The sequence below is a fragment of the Hyperoodon ampullatus genome (assembly GCF_949752795.1).
Source record: "Hyperoodon ampullatus genome assembly, chromosome: 20".
Taxonomy (NCBI): domain Eukaryota; kingdom Metazoa; phylum Chordata; class Mammalia; order Artiodactyla; family Ziphiidae; genus Hyperoodon; species Hyperoodon ampullatus.
In genome coordinates this window covers 18,746,011-18,763,739 of record NC_136933.1, presented here as the reverse complement: position 1 = coordinate 18,763,739, position 17,729 = coordinate 18,746,011, and positions in this window count along the sequence as shown.

Sequence of the window (17,729 nt, the reverse complement as noted above, 5' to 3'; positions counted from 1 at the left end):
CCAGGAATTTAATCCAGTGTAAAACCTAATTGATGAACTATTTAGAAAAGAAGGTTGTAGACACAGGGTCTAGTTTATTATAAACCATAGATCATTTATTTACTCTTGATTAAGTTATAGTAGAAGCCAAACTCACAAATTTTTATTAGAGAACTTTTGGGATTATGAGAAGCTGAGTCACAAATACTTTTGAAAATGCAAAGGTCTAGGTTATCATTGTTTAGACATACAAAAAAGGTTATCAGGTATTTACTTCCCAGTTACAACAAATTCTTTCCTCTTAGTACTTAAAAAAATTCAAACTTAAATCTTATTCTAAAATTGAGTTTCTGGTTATGTCTGTTCACCAGAATGGACAATGGGCCTTTGTTTAATATTCAAAGGTTTGTTTAGTAATGACTGTGGAATTATAAACTGGAGGATGTAAAAGTTTATCATTAGAGACAACATTTTTTGGAATGATTCTTATAGAAAATTGTTTACATACATTTTAATACCTGCCATTAAGGTTGTTTAATCACAAAAATTTGAGATAACTCACTAATTATCATTTTGCTATCCTAGCTCTAATAATCTAGTATAGGTCTGTTCAGAGTCCTTAAAATTAGAAACATAAATAAAGGCTCTCTGTTTAAAAAAAAAAGTAGCTCTAGATTAAATTTAAAATACAATGCAGAATTTTGATTATCTGTAGCACTCAATTTTAAGAAACAGATTTTTGCATCAAAACAGAAAGTACAATGAATATGGAAACAAAAATTTGAAAGAAAAAGTTGAAAATTAAAAAAAATTTTTAATCTAAATACAGGGTTAAGACATTTTTGTATTGGTTACAGTCTACATAGTATTTTTGTCAGAGTTGGAATCATAGTATTTACTTGTGTTTCTTTAGAAATATTTCAAAATTTATTGGAATTAAACATTCATATTATTACATCTCATTTTACCAGTGTGAAACAATATTTTCATACCTTGCAACATTATAAGTAATTGCTTATTTTTTTTAAGATGAATCCTTTGGTATCTGCACAAATGCTCTATGGCTATCAGGTGACAGCTAAATTGGCCCCAGGTTCCCTGGATACTTCACCCCTGTTGGTGGCATCCACTTTTCTGGGAGGAAGCACCTAGCATTACTAAGAATTATGCTTCCTGCCAATGATAAATTTGACCTGAGTAAAGTTCAGTAGAAAGACAGCACATAGACATTAAGCATAAGTTATAAATAAATGGTGAATTTTGTGTATTTTTTGTCCTTAAATAGATGTAATAGGAAAAAAAGACGAAGTTGGTATTTTTCATTAATAGTGATATATTAAGCCATTCTTGATATAACTTGTATTATTATCTCCATTTCATAATCAGCTGAAACAATCAAGTTTAACTCAAAGAAGCAGAACCATACAAGTGATATAATATATACAATAAGATTTATTTTAAGAATTTGACCTTATGCTCTTGTGGGCACTGGTTAAACAGTCTTTATAAAGCTCTTGTTTTGTGTCTGGTATCAGAGTCTAAAGCCAGCAGGGCAGGCAGTCAGGATGGGAAGGTGATGTTAAGTAGGGCAGAGGATGAACTGAAACCTCCTCTTTCTCTATCTCCAGGACCTCACCTTTCGTGATGAGAATATCTTCCAGGAGAACATGGTGTCCTTCGGCACAGGGCTAACCAAGCACTTGGCCCAATAAGGATCCTGCAAGAGCCACAGGAGACATAGAAGCTTCAAGCCAGCTGGGGTCCCACATCACCCTGGTGAGCCAGCAGGTAAGGGAGGGTGACAGTATGTGTAAACTGAATTGGTGCTAGGTATTCTGAACTGATCTTTCAAGCATAAAAAGATTGTAGCTGCTGCTTTTCTTCTGCCTACCAGCTTTTGCACAAATGATCCTTGTGGCTGCGTTAACTCACAACTATACAAGGAGGTGCTGGGAAACATAACTCCAGGGTAGCTAAGTTGACAGTACAGATCCACCCAACTGCATACACAATTGCTGTATACGTCTACATGGCCACAAACTGTGTATGAAAGTTTTCATTGTGCTCCCTATTCCCACCAATATTTGGTATTATCCAACTTTGATATTTACATTTTTGCTATTCTGTTCAGTGTAAAATTATATCTCATTTTGGTTTTAACTTGCATTTCTCTAATTAGTGATAGGTTGAACATATCTGTATATGCTTACTGACAATTTGTATTTACTTTTTTGTGAAAATGCTTATTCATGTCTCTTGCCCCATCTTTCTATTGGGTGGTCTTCTGTTTATTGATTTGATGGAGAACTTCATATTTTCTTACTATGAATTATTTGTTGATATTTAATTTGCAAGTATCTTTGCCCGATTTGTGATTTTTGTTTTCACTTTTTAAAGGTGTCCTTTAATGAACAAATTTCTTTTTTAAATTTCACAGTGGTGAATTTTTAAGCATTGCTAATATAATTATTTTTGTATGTTTATGAAATGCTTCCCTATGCCAAGCCCATGAAAACATCCCAAAGATTTCACACATTTCTTGTATACTTTTCCATTCTACTGTGTGCTGTGAGATAGAGTTCAAGTACCATCATCATTGTCCCATGTAGATAACCAACTGTCTCAGCATTAATTATTGAAAACTTCTTCCTTTCTCTATAATCTGCAACATGTTATATATCAAGTTTCCAGATAAGTTCAGGGGTTCTATACAATTACTATAGCTATGTAGTAAACCTTCATAACAATTCTTAATGGAGTATGTTGGTAATTATTGACCATGGAGTCTCCCAAATAAATTTTTAAATCATAATTTCAAATAACTAAAGAATTGTATTGGAATTTTTATTGGAATTGCATTAAAAGTATAAGTCAATTTGGGTTGAATTAACATATTTATTACAGTTTCTTATCTTCACACATAGACTACCTCTTCAGTTATTATAATGTGTTTTAGTATATTATGCAAAATTTCATTATTTTTAGACAGGAAGTTCTTGTCCAACTTGCTTAGGATTGTTTCTAGGTAGCAAAGAGACTATTTTTTGTTAAAGAAGACTGCATCTAATAATGAAAAATCTAATCTTTATTTTCAATTATTCTATCCTTTGTTTCTTTTTCTGGCCTTCTTCTACTGTCTACAGTCTTTGGTCTTACAAATTTTTTATTTTATTGTGGTAAAAACACATAACAAAATTACCATTTTAGCCGTATTAAGTGAACAGTAGTGTTAACTAATATACGTACATTGTTGTGCAACAGATTTCTATAAATTTTTCATCTTGAAAAACTGAAACTCTTTATCTTTTGAACAGCAACTTTTCTTTTCTCCCTTCCCCCATAGCTTCTGGCAAATACCATTCTACTCTCCGTTTCTAAGAGTTTGACCATTTCACATACCTCAGTATAAATGGAATCATGCAGTATTTGTTTTATTGTGGTTAGCTTATTTAACTTAGCATAATGTCCTCAAGTTTCATCCGTGTTGTAGTATATGACAGATCTTCTCCTTTAAGGATGAATAATACTTTATTGTACACATATACCACATTTTATTTATCCATTCATCTGTCGGCAGACCCTTGGGTTGCTTCCACCTTTTGGCTATTGTGAATAAGGCTGCAGTGAACACATATATGCAAATATCTCTTTGAGATCCTGTTTTCAGTTCTTTTAGATATATACCCAAAAAAGGAATTGCTGAATCATGTAGTGATTCTATCTTTAATTTTTTGATGAAACTCCATACTGTTTTCCATAGCAGTTGCATCATTTTATATACTCCCAACAGTGGTTCCAAATTCTCCACTGCATTGCCAATGCTTGTTATTTTCTGTTTTTTTGACAGTGACCATCCTAAAGGGTGTGAGGTGATATCTGACTGTGGTTTTGACTTGCATTTTCCTGGTAATTAGTGATATTGAGCATTTTTTCATGTGCTTGATGGCCATTTATGTATCTTCTTTGGAGTAATGTGTGTTCAAGTTCTTTACCTATTTTTTACGTGGGTTATTTGAGTTTCTTGGTTGTTGTTGTTCAGTTATAGTTCTTTATATATTCTAGATATAAAATGCCTTATCAGATATGTGGTTTGCAAATATTTTCTCCCATTCCATAGGTTGCTTTTTTTACTCTGTTGTTTCCTTTGCTGTTTACAGTTTTTAAGTTTGATGTAGTTCTGTCTACCTATTTTGTGTTTGTTGCCTGTGCTTTTGGTTTTATACAAGAAATTATTGCCAAATCCAGTGTCACACAGATTTTACTCTATATTTTCTTCTAGGAGTTTGATAGTTTCAGGTCTCATGTTTAGGTCTTTGATTCGTTTTGAGTTAATTTTTGTATATGGTATAAGATAAGAGTTCAAAATCATTCCTTTGCAAGTGTATATACAGTTTTCTCAGCACCATTTGTTGAAAAGACTATCCATTTTCTATTATGTAGACTAGACACCCTTGGCAAAGATGATTTGACCATATATGTGCAGGTTTCTTTCTAGGATCTCTTTTCTGTTCCATTCATATGTATGTCTGTTTTTATGCCAGTGCCATACTGTTTTGATTACTGTGGGTGTACAATATATTTTGAAATCAGGAAGTGTGACACAACCACTTTGTTATTCTTTCTGAAGATTGTTTTGGCTACTTGGGGTTCTTTTTGATTCCAGATGAATTTTAGATTTTATTTTTTCTATTTCTGCAAAAAATGTCATTGGGTTTTGATAGGTATTGCATTGAATCTGTAGATTCTTTTGGATAGTATGGGTATTTTAACAGTATTAAGCCTTCCAGTCCATGAACACAAAATATTTTTCCATTTATTTGTGTCATTGTTTCAGCATTGTTTTGTAGTTTTCAGTGTATAAGTCTTTCATTTCCTTGGTTAAGTTTATTCCTAAGTATTTTATTATTTTGGGTGCCATTGTAAAAGAAATTATTTTCTTAATTTCCTTATTAAATTGCTCATTGTTAGTTTGTGGAAATGCAACTGCTTTTTGTTCATTGAGTTTTATCAATTTTATTGCTCTTCTCATAGAATCAATTCTGACTTCAGATATTTTGTCTAATTTGGTTTTTTTCCCCTCATAATTTCTGCTCTTTTCTTTATCATTTTTTTCTTCTTTCATTTAAAAGTTTTTGTTCTTAACTTTTTGTGATTTATTTTCAAATGATCAATGTTAGCTATGTTACACTGGTTTTGATATGTCATATTGTCATTACTCAGTACAAAATACTTTCTATTCTTCTTTGAAATTTTTTTTTGACCCATGGATTATTTACACATACATCATTTATTTTCCAAGTATTTGAGCGTATTCTAGGTATCTTTTTGTTATGATTTCCAGCTTATTCCTTTGTTGTCATAGAGCATACTCTATGTAAACTCAACCTGTTGAAATTTTTTTGAGACTTGCTTTATGACTCAGGATAATTCCCAATGCACTTATACAAGTTTCTATTTGTGTGTAGTATCTATGCACACTATTTAAAACTAAAGTATTTTTTTGGCTCCTTTTGTGTCTTTTTCAACTTAATTTATCACCATTTGAAAGCCTTGATAAATTCTTTCATCACAGGAAGTCTCAATTTTCTGTTTATACATTAGTATTTCATAAAATATTCTTCATTATTTTAAAAGATCTATTAAGAAAACAAATATACAGTAACCCATATCTCTTTATTTTCTCATGATAGTGATACAAATTAAAATCCCTATTACAAATTCATATTCAGTGCTACAATTAGAGAAAATATATAGCATATTAATTAAAATTCTGTTTTACAATGGAAACTAGGTGTATTGAAGGGCCTTGATTACAACATTTTAATTTATTTCGCTATTAAAAATCTATTGCATTTCACAATCTTGTTAACAGTTTCTGCCAAGAAGATAATTAAATGGACATGGTGTAAAAAAAGTTTTGTATGATTTCACTGAGTGATCCACCAAAATAACCCTCAAAAAAAGAATGAGGTATTGTTATTTCAAACTCCTCAAGATAAAAATGTAAAACAAGATTACTACTTTAAAATTTAAGACATGCAGTCATATAAAAGAAAGTCAGTGAGTTAAGAAAGTGTACAATATGGTTGAACTCAATTTGTTTCATCATATATTCAGACGAAGTTTTAGGATTACTATGTTAAGTAGGTAAATGTTAATATAACTAACCTGCAGTTCATATAACTAACTGAATGTTATATTAACATTAACCTACTTAATATAGTAATCCTAAAAATTAGATAATGCTGTCTTCATTTTGACAATGGGAGAAATAATATTAAAATGTTTAAGTAGTTTTCCCAAGGTTATATACTGTCAAGTTAGAGGTAAGAAGAATACGTATTGAAGTTAATGGAAAAATCCCCATTTTATTTGGAGTCTGTGCTCTGCCTGAAGGGGAAGGATCTCTAATATCACATGAGTGAGTTTCTGCTAACCAGTCAGGACTCGACCTTCTATTGGTGTAGACAGAGTATTGGAATTAACTTATCAAATAATTTTGAAGTTCTAGCTTCTCTGTAACAGTGTGCTGTGTGTTGGAAATACGCAGTAGCTGAGAGGGACAAAAGCCTGCCCGATACTCAGAGATCTGGAGCAATCAGCACCCAATTTTGGTGTTGCCAAGAATTAGTTTTATAATGAGAAAGAAAATAACACATCTTCACGTTACATTTCCATTTCAAGAACATCTTGGTAATTTTTCGGTCATTATAAAGATTGTAATATTCTATAATTTATTTTGATTATAAAAACAAGAGAATATGAAGATATGCAGGCCAAAGCAAAGGAATATGAACAAATAATTCATCTAATCTTAATATTTCTAGGCTCACATTTTGTCCCCCAAATTACCATAGTACTGAGTATGTGTTTTGCTGTCTGTTTTTTCTATTTTCCATTATATTTTGAATATATATAAAATTATTAAATGCTTCTTGTGGAAACATTTAAAATATCCACAAGTGTAAAGAAGAAAAGAACCATTAACTGCAGTGTTACCACCCCGAGTTTAGCACTTTTAACATTTGATGTATTTTTTCAGTAAAATACATTTATAATTATAGTATTTGAAATTTGTTGAATATAAATATCTTTTTTTTTCATTGGAACTTACATCATAATCATTTGGTCACTCATTTCCTTAATTGAGGTTGGTAAAATTTACAAAGTTAAAAGCTGTTTGTCTATATATCTTGATCCATAGTTCTGATTTCTTAAATGATAGATTTGTTGAACTGGAATATGTTCAGGTGAATGAATCTGTTTTCAGTGGGTAGAGTATGCACTGTCTTATGGCTTTTCAGCATATTCTTAGATTCCCAAATACTTTAGGCAAAATGATATCTTTTTCTTATACTAAGTTTCATTTATCTGTTTGTAGTCTAAGTCATTTCCCATATCTTAAGTAGCTATTAAAATTCTTTGCTAGGATGTTTGTTTAACTGTCATTTTCAGGTCAAGGGCTTTAAAGGAAGATTCTTATTTATTTATTTAGGTTGTGTTGGATCTTTGTTGTGGTGCGTGGGCTTTCTCTAATTACACCGAGTGGGGGCTACTCTTCATTGTGGTGTGCCATTTTCTCACTACAGTGGCTTCTCTTGTTGTGTAGCATGGGCTCTAGGACACATGGGCTTCAGTAGTTCTGGCTCGTGAGCTCTAGAGTACAGGCTCAGTAGTTGTGACGCATGGGCTTAGTTACTCCGTGGCATGTGGGATCTTCCTGGACCAGGACTTGAACCCATGTCCCCTGCATTGGCAGGTGGATTCTTAACCACTGTGCCACCAGGGAAGTCCTAAAGGAAGATTCTTACACAATGTAAATGTCTGGCTGTGGGGCTGGCCGGTGCAAGTGAAAGAAATAGAGGGAACCTGATGTCCACTGGGCAGTTTTGTAGTCAGGTAGACAAGAGGGTAGACCATGAACTTCACGTAGGTTCCAATTCTGGCTCTGTCTCCTACCAGATATGTGATCCTGACTCTCTGTACATCAGTTTCCTCATGGGATATTCCAGTTATGGTACCTTTTCAGCTCCAAATTTTCTATTTGATTCCTTTTTGTATTTTCTATCTCCTTATTCACATTGCCTTTTTTTTTTTTTTTTTTTTTTTGAGACATTGCTCTCCTGGTCCTTTAGTTCTTTGTTCATGGTATGCTCTGGCTCTTTGAGCACCCTCAAAGGTCATTAGGAGATAATTACAAGATTGTTTTGAGGGAAAAAATGAGAATACACATTAAGCACTTAGAATACTACTTGGTCTGACCATAATAAATCCTTAACAAATATCAGCTTGTTGTTATGGAAGACCAGCAATGATCCAGTCTTGGCTTTGGTAATATAAAAACTTTCACCCTAATCTCTGAGGAATGTTCTTCATAAGTGCACATAAAATTCCTGACTGACAATTCAGCCACCACTGCTATGAGTTGAGGTGACTCTTAGTAGGATGCCTGTTTTTATGTTTATCCTTCACTGATCCATATATGATGAATCAACAGTAAATAAAACCTATCATAGAAATAACGAAAAACTGTTCTCATGTTGGTGAGGCAAGACTAGTCTTTTTACAATGCTGTGGTAAAGGCAGTTGCTACTGGTGCAAAATGAAAGAGGTGGATCCAAAGAAAGCCTGGAATCACTCAAAGAAAGTGTCATAAGTCATTAGAGAAGAGCATCCTTACTCAGTAAATTCTCTAGGATACCTGTTTACCAAGTGACAAAAATACTGCTCAGAGCAATTTAAATTCTCACCTTGACATTATAAACTTATTTAAATTTTATAAAGGTCAAAGGATTATATTTTTAAGTCTTTGCAAAAATTAAGAAGACGATTAAAGCAAATTTTTATTAAAACTTTCAAGTGAGGAATATTTTTTACCATCTGAAGTTATTATAAAAAATTAAACACCTGTCTTTCAAACAGTCTACATTCAGAAACATAAAAAGTTTAACACTGAAAGACAATTGTCAAAGATGTAACATGTAATTAATGTCATTATTATATGTAAAATCTCAGAAATAAATAAAACATTTCTTTATGATCGGTCAATTCTCAAAGAGAACACACTCTAAAAGGAGAAAAAAAAAGAAAAGGAGATGGATCAGCTTCTTGATATAGGGGTCTGTACATAGTCTAACTAATTTAAGTTTCATAAAAACCATCTGAACTAGGAATACATTTCCATCTAATTGGTAAAGAGACTGAAACTAAGGGAGATTCAGTAACTTGCCCAAATCTACAGTTTGGTAACTATAGTGAAGACGTAGCCCTCCCCTGTTCACATATGTCAAATTCAGTCTCACTTAGAATCTTATTACACAAAATAAAATAATAGTGTGATTCTTTTTGTTTAGTAAAGAGTGAAAATTTGAAAATACCAAGTCGTGCATAGGCATTATCATAATATCACTTATAAACTGCAAACAGGAAGATGAAAACATGAAAAATTCTTTGATATAAGTATTAAGTTAAAAATAAGATATAAAATAGAATTCATCCTGTAATGTCATCTAGCTTTAGAAAGAATAATAAATGAAAAAGATTATAAAATACATCATGTGCAGATGGTGGTTTTTGGTTCTTCTCTCTATTTTACCATTTTTTTCTATTATGCATTTGGTTTTTCTATAGAGAAACTATAAGAATCAATTTAAAAAGGAAAATAAAAGTATGGTGTGAATATGCTAGTTAAAAAAAATCTGTACTAATTTCTTTCCATCTCTTCTTTACCGCGGCAACTTGCTCTCTTTTCTAACTTGAAATGTATCAAAGACCACCTGGGTTATTTTCATATTCTCTGCCAGCTGGCACAACGGGAACATAGATTCATATTTACACAGGGGAATTGGGGGCGAGGGGTGACAGGCATTGCTCTTCACCAGAGACAGGTTGCTGCTGCAGCTGCTCATGATTGTTAAAATTACTTCAACTGTGTAAAGTTTGACAATTCAGAGTCTTATGATACATGCATGATTTGAATTTCATCCGGATTTACCAGCCAGTGAGTATAAATGATATAATATTAGCAATAATATTCTCAATTTTACTGACTTACACCTATACTAAGTGAAAACTTGACATTCAACCTGTAATCTTCAAAGGATTGTGAGCATCTCCAAGATGTGCCCCAGTGACATGTGTGTGGCCCAATTGAAGAACTCTTGGAAAATATATGAGAATACAATGTTAACCTATATATTAATACAAAATATTAATGGATTACCCTTTATTGTGTCATAAATATGATTGACTCATCCTTTCCATCCCTCATGAGTTAGATCAGCTAGCAAGAATGGAAAATAGAATTATGAATTCTTCCTAGACAATTCTATAATTCATAATTATCCTCTCTATTTTTGATAGCTAATTTTTCTAGGAGGAATTTGTCATTTTTAAAGGGTGTTTTCATCTATGATGTTGTGTTGTCATATTACCAGTTGTCATCTTTTATGAATATTGTTTGGTGATACTAATATATTTGTTTTCAACAATAAATAAGTTTTTCTAAATTCATCCTTGATCACTGAAATTTGATTATCTAAGTTTAGAACAAAAAAATGAAATTTGCAGCTAAAAGAAGTCCAAAGGTTGAAATACAGAAAAACTTGAAATAGCTTATTGCAAGAAATAACTAGATTATAATCGATACTACCTATTGAATATGTGAAATAAGTAACAATTCAAAAAAAGTACTATTATTTTGAAGAAAAGACAAAAATATGCCTTATACTTTTTAAAATGTTGACATAAAAATTATAATTTATCCACCAAAAATGTGACTACTTATAGGTTCTTGATACTACTATCATTTTTCTTGAAGTAGAAATATTCATTCACACAAGAATAGGAACCATTTTAGCATCTGTTCACCGGGGTTTTTAATATGAGAGACTATCCTAGGGACAATAAGCAATGTATTTATGCAATAGTAAAAGAGAAAAAGTAATCATCTGTTTCTTCACTGTTTCTTGGGTACCAGCTAATTTTTTAATGGGAAATATGGGCATTTTGATCAATGATAATAATAGTAATAACTATATTGAAGATATATCATATGATAGGCTTTTTAAAAAAGATATAGGACTTCTAATTTTCCCACAAATACTATGAATAAGAAAACTGAAGCTTAGGCAGGACAAAATCAAATTTTTGACTAAGGTAAAAAAGCAAATACTGTGTTTCATCCAATCTAAGATGCATTAATTGGAAGATGTACCATTATCTTACCCACTACTGAAAATGATGCTGTTAATTTTGCTGTGACACAATACTTTCTTGGAATTATACAATTACTGAAGGATCTCTTTTAGGCTTAATCTGACATACAAATGTTCATATATTTATGTTTTACATATATGAAAGTAAAATAGTAAGTCTGACTGCTGAATTAATTTTTTTAATGCAGAATAAACTATGTCCATGGTTTTGCACACATTATGCTGTTCTGTAGCTCTATAATATTTTGTAACACCAGAAAGTTAAACAGCATTTAAGGAATCCATAAAGGAAATCAAAGCTTTTTGTACTGTACTCTAAAGCTGGCTTTGCAAGAACTGTTCTTATTCTATGACTGTTACTAAACATATCAAGTCACCACTGATCCTACCTCTTCCTCACAGTCATTCCTCCTAGAGTTAAAATGTATTCTACTATTTTATCCACGTTTGCCTTGCAAGCCACAAGTTCTACTACTTTTGACTCTGAAACTTTTGATGCTTGCTCATATGCAAGCAGTGACAACTACATTAAGACTGATAGACAGCAACTGTTGATTGTTTCCTGTAAACTGTGAAAAAAATGTGCATTGTAGAATATATGAAGGACAGTAAGGGTTAGACCCACAATTTAAACTCAGATCCATATAATTCTGAAACCTATTATCTTTTTCCTCCAACATATTGACTCTTTAAAAATGGCCGTCTATATAATTAAAGGTTGCTAGGTTTTAATGTAGGGCTCTTTTAGATATTTAGCTGTTTTTCCCCCTGTGACAGTAAACTACTAAAAATTTGGTTTTCTCATATCTTGAAAAGAGTCTAAAGATCATGTTCTTTCTCAAGACAAATTTTAGGTTATTTTTGTAGCTTATATTTAGGAGACTATAAAGGTGTTCTGAACTCAGTACTATATTATCTCCAAAAGTAACTTTGATTGCAGATTTCTGGCAAGATATAGGATTTAATAAAAACAAACAAACAAACAAATACAAAACTACTCTTTGTAAGAAAATCAGTTCAGAATATGAAAGCTATTTGTCTTTAGGACCTTTTCTAAAATTGAGTTTCAAATTAAAAATGTTTCACTCTTGTTACTTTATATTTTATCCATAATTTTAATAGATTGCTCTTATAAAAAAGTTCTAGACTTAACATAATAAAATTATTGATCTATTGCAATAAATTAATTAATCCTTGTAGTAATTAATATGTGTATGGTTGTCTTCTATAAAAAATAGGCTGAAGTACCTGTGTTATCTTAGAATACAGTTCAGATAATAGAAGAAAAATGTGGATTTTTTAAAGTGAAATATTTCATTTAAACAGGCAAAAGTATGAGTGATTAAAATTTTTTAAAAGAATCATGGTGGGAGAAATACCAATGTAACTATACCAATAATTCGGGTCTCAAAGACTTTTTGATTAAATAAATAAGTAGATCCATCCTCCATTTTTTATGAATGTTCTAGAGTGAAATTCAAGGACATTGGAAGGGAGTACATATATTCCAGATGATTAATGCATTAACAATATGTAAAAGGGCTTATACCTGTTACTGAATTAGGTCTATAGTTCTATTTTTTAAAGAATAAAAATGTGACAATTTTTATTAGTTAAGGATTTTTGGTTGTAGCAACTGAAATCCACTCTGGTTAACTTAAGTGGAAATATATTCCATATGCAATAGTGGGGAAAAGAAAGGCAAAGGGAAATTTGAAGTATGTACATAAATAAGAGGGAGGAAGGATGGTCAGAAATAAACTCATACCATAAGTTTTAAAAAAATCTTTTGTTGTAGGCTTTCACTTCTGATTAGCAGGAGAACTATTAGATAAATTCAAACAAGATTAAGTTTAGGGCTTCCCTGGTGGCACAGTGGTTGAGAGTCCACCTGCCGATGCAGGGGACACGGGTTCGTGCCCCGGTCCGGGAAGATCCCACATGCCGCCGAGCGGCTAGGCCCGTGAGCCATGGCCGCTGAGCCTGCGCGTCCGAAGCCTGTGCTCCACAGCGGGAGAGGCCACAGCAGTGAGAGGCCCGCGTACAGCACAAAAAAAAAAAAAAAAAAAAAAAAAAAAAAAGATTAAGTTTAGTCTGAACCTGCAGTAAAAGGAGTTTCTTAAGCTTATTTTTAGTCTTCCGTTGAGATAAAAAGGCTCAGTGTCTCAAATCTCTCTGCTTCCCCTGCTTCTCTCCTGATACTCCAGTGTGTGAGGAAGGAAGGGGTATGGCTGCTTCTGGCTTGGGAAGCGAGGTAAGGGCCAGCACTCCTGGACTCCTGCTGGCAGGGAACACGCAAGCTGGTTTCCATGACGCTAGTGAAGTTTCTTGTTCTGGATATTCCTGGTCCTAAAGCTTGTAACTAGTGATCATGCTTCTTTTGGTCCATTACTAGCCTTACAGTAAGACTACCGTGGCTTCGTCTTGGCTCCAACTGACTGCGGACACTGGGGTCCACGTATCTTCTATTCTCTCCTCACCTGGTGGCCCCGCTCCAGCATCTGCTAAGGAGCTACCTCACATTGTTCTGACAGAGCCCATGGCTGGCCCACTGGCTCCTTAAACAGCTTGCTGCCTTCTCACAGGGCACTGAACACAGCTCAGGGAAGCTAAACTCCAGTGCCTGACTCACTGCCCATGACCATGCTGGCTTACCTAATTTATTTGATGTAGGCATGCTCCTTGTTTGAAACACAGTAAGGTTTGTCCTTGTTGCTGTCATCGGTTTATCTAATGTACTCCCCTGCTGTGTGAGCCCAGTCCCAAAGAAGAGAAATAGGGAGATACGTGTATAGATAGCCCTTTGATTTGATATCATGTTACTATAATCACCTTTGTCTGAAAAGAGCAAGTTTTCCCTACCTCATGTTAACATCTTCTTTCCCCTCCCAATAGCTGTCTAAGCCTTAATGGAAGATAGAGATACTATAGTTAAGCAATGGGAGAACCAATGAGCTGTATCTCCAAACTCTATTATGATAGAATTTGGAAGTATTTTTTCATACCAATAACTTGGCTTATAGAGCTATGTAATCCTATTTTTTGTGAATGACTGAATCAGAATTTGCAGTTTTCTTTATCTTGGCATACCAAATTCCATTTTCTTGTGCCCGTGGTTACCTAGGATTATGTAACCATACCTCTGGTTACAAAGAAACCACATTACAAAAATGTAAATCTTGAATGGATGATTAAATGTTATGCTCTTCACATTACCCATTTACTCTGGCAGAGCATGGAACTGAATATAGTTCTTTTCCCTATGAAGTGTTCTGGACTTTAGATAGTCCTGCCTTTAGAGAGTTGCAAAAGTAGTTATAAACCTCCGCTCTGGGCATGGTGGGACAAGCAGGTAACATCTAGGGTCTCTCAGTATACTTCTTGGACCCAGTGTTAGAGCAGCAATCCTATTTTCCCTGTAAGTATGAATAAATCACTTCTCACACCAAAAGATCTTTTCCTGAATATTTACCTCGTTGCAATCTCAGTTTCCAATCTAGTGGAAACATCATTGTGTTCCTTGCTGAAAATTGTCCTCTTGAATACCAAAATATCTAAGCAATATGATCCAGGGTCATGGGGACTGGAACACATATAGGATGCTTATACCACAACCAGGACCTGCTATTGCTTTATTTCTTTAGATCACACTACAACTCTTTTCTGGCCATCTTGGCATCTGGGCGGAAGCAGCAGACCCAAATTGGTATTAAGTTGCTTTTAAACTTTAAAGAATTTACTAAATATGTTACTTCGTCCTTAGAGTACAAGGTGGAAAAAAGTTTTCCTCACTTTGAGGTAAATATCCTGAGGATATTGCTTCTCAGTTGTAACTTGATTGATTAGGCAGATTCTTCTATTTTCAGAGAATGTATTTCCCACCCTTGGCATGCGTATGTCTTATCAAGGCCTTTAGGGTGATTTCTACTTCCTTTTCTCCAGATTCTATAAGGAAGTTGCTATCAATAGAGTGCATCAACAGCATGCCTTGTGGGATGATGATAATTAAAGTCCCTGCAGATTATAACACAGAACCTAAGTGCTGATGACACCCTGCAGTCAGATGTTAATGGTGTATAGTTGTTTCTACCAATTAAAGTCAACTGCTTCTCATGGTCTCTGTTTATTGAAAAGGACAAAAAATGCACGTGCCAAATTAACAGCTTCATCTATCAGTTGCAAGGGCTGTGTTAATATCTTGCAAGAAGCATAAAACTTCTAGAACATTTGCACTTAAAGTTCATCTGACTCAAATTATAATAACTTACTGCTTATTTCCTAAACCCATGGGCTCCTTAGCATGGGCTAAACTGTTGGAATTAAATGGAGATGTACTGGAATGATAGCCCTGGAATATTTCAAGACTTTGATGTGGCTCTTATCTGTGTATTTTCTCTAGAAATGCTGGTTAGTTTTTTGTATTTACTCCTTCATTCCATGTTTTATGTTTTTGATGTCATATTTGACATCTTTTTATTTTGTGTATCCCTTAACTAATTATTGCAGTTATAGTTAATTTTACTACTTCTGTTTTAACTTTACTACTGGCTTTATAAGTGATAATCCACTACCTTACTACATATTTGCCTTTTCCAGTAAGATTTTTACTTTCTTATGTTTTCTTGTTACTAATTAATGCCCTTTCTTTTTAGCTTAAAGACGACCCTTTAACATTTCTTGTAAAACCAGTTTACTGGTGAAGAATTCTTTAGCGCTTCCTTGTCTGGAAACGTCTTCATCTTGTCTTCAGTTTTGAATGACAATCTTACTGGGTAGAAATATTCTGGGTTGGAAGTTTTTTCTTCTCAGCACTTTGAATATATCATGCCTTTCCCTTCTGGATTGCAAAGTTTCTTCTTAAACATCAGCTGTTAGTCTTATAGGGGGTTCCCTTGTTCATCAAAAGTTGTTTTTCTCTTGCTGCTTTTAAGATTCTCTTTTTATCTTTAAATTTTGACATGTTAATTAAAATGTGTCTTGTTATGGATCTCTTTGGGTTCATCTTGTTTGGGATTCTCTGTGCTCCCTGGACCTCAATATCTGCTTCCTTCTCTGGGTTAGGGAAATTTTTAGCCATTATTTTTTTTCAAATAAGCTTTGCACCCCCTTTCTGTCTCTCTTCTCCTCTGTGACCCCTGTAATGGGAATGTTATCCTTCTTGATGTTGTCCTGAAGGTCCCTTAGGGTATCTTCTCTTTTTAAAATTCTTTCTTGTTTTTGCTGTTCTTTTTGGGTGAGTTCCACTGCCCTGTCTTGCAGGTCACTAATCCACTCTGCTGCTTCATCTGCTGCTTCATCTTGTCTGCTGTTGAGCTCCTCTAGTGTATTTTTTAGTTCAGTTATTGTATTCTTCAGATCTGTGACTTCTGTTTGGTACTTTCTTATATTTGCTATCTCTTTGTTGAAGATCTCACTGTGGTTATCCATTCTTCTTTCGAGTTTAGTGAGCATCTTATGACCATATCTTTGAACTCTTTATCAGTTAAATTTCTTATCTTCATTTTATTAAGGTTTTCTGCTTTTGTTGTTGCTGTTGTTCTTTTATTTGGAACACATTCCTCTGTTTTCTCATTTTGCTTGTGTTTGTTTTTATGTATTAGGTGAAACACCTCCTCGCCTAGTCTTGAAGTTGTGGCCTTGTGTAGGCAATGAAGCTTATTGTTTAACCTTTCCCTAGCTCTTGGTTGTCTCTCAAACCTTTGTGATTGTCTAAGCAGCCTGATCGATTGTTGGTAGGTCCCCAAATGAGATTGTGTCAGGTGATGTCAGTGTTCCAAACAGAGGGGTCTCAGTCAGCACCTAGCTTCAGGCTGATTGGAAACCAGACCCTCAGGCAGGAGCTTTTAAAGTATAAAAATATATACAGTTCTTTGGGATCACCATCATCACCCCTGCTTGCTTCCAGACCAGGCAATTTGCAGGTGTCCCCTTGGTGATAGTTGTAAAAGTCAGAACTCTCGATGGGTATGTCATTTCCTTTCTAGGAGGTACAGTGAGATCAAGGCAGAATGCATAAATGGTGCCCACCCACCAATGTTCTTTGAGGGTTACTCTGTAGCCTCTAGATGTGTAGTGAACCTGAAGCCTGCCCCCCAGGCTGAAGCTGCAGGGAGGGGTTCATGTCTTATATCAGGCACCCCAACCCTTGGGACCTGTGCTGGAGAGACAAGCCCCCACATGTCTGGCTTTGAAAACCAATGGGGCTTACATTCAGGAGATCCAAGAGGCTATGGGGAATGAAAATTTTATTCCTGGATTTTCCAGCCAAATAACAAACTAGAGAGATTCTAATCATTGTGACAACCAAAAGTTGTCTCACATATTTCTAAACTCACTTTGAAGAAAGTATTATCTCTGTTGATGACCACTAGATGATGCTCAAGGAAAGCTAAGTGGGTGCCCAGGGAAGTCACCAAAGTTTAAGGCAACCATGTAGGGGCTCCTAACATATGGCATCCTTCATTACTATTTGATTACACTCATCACCTTTTTTTTTATTATTATTATAATTTAAATCTGTCTCCACACTTGACT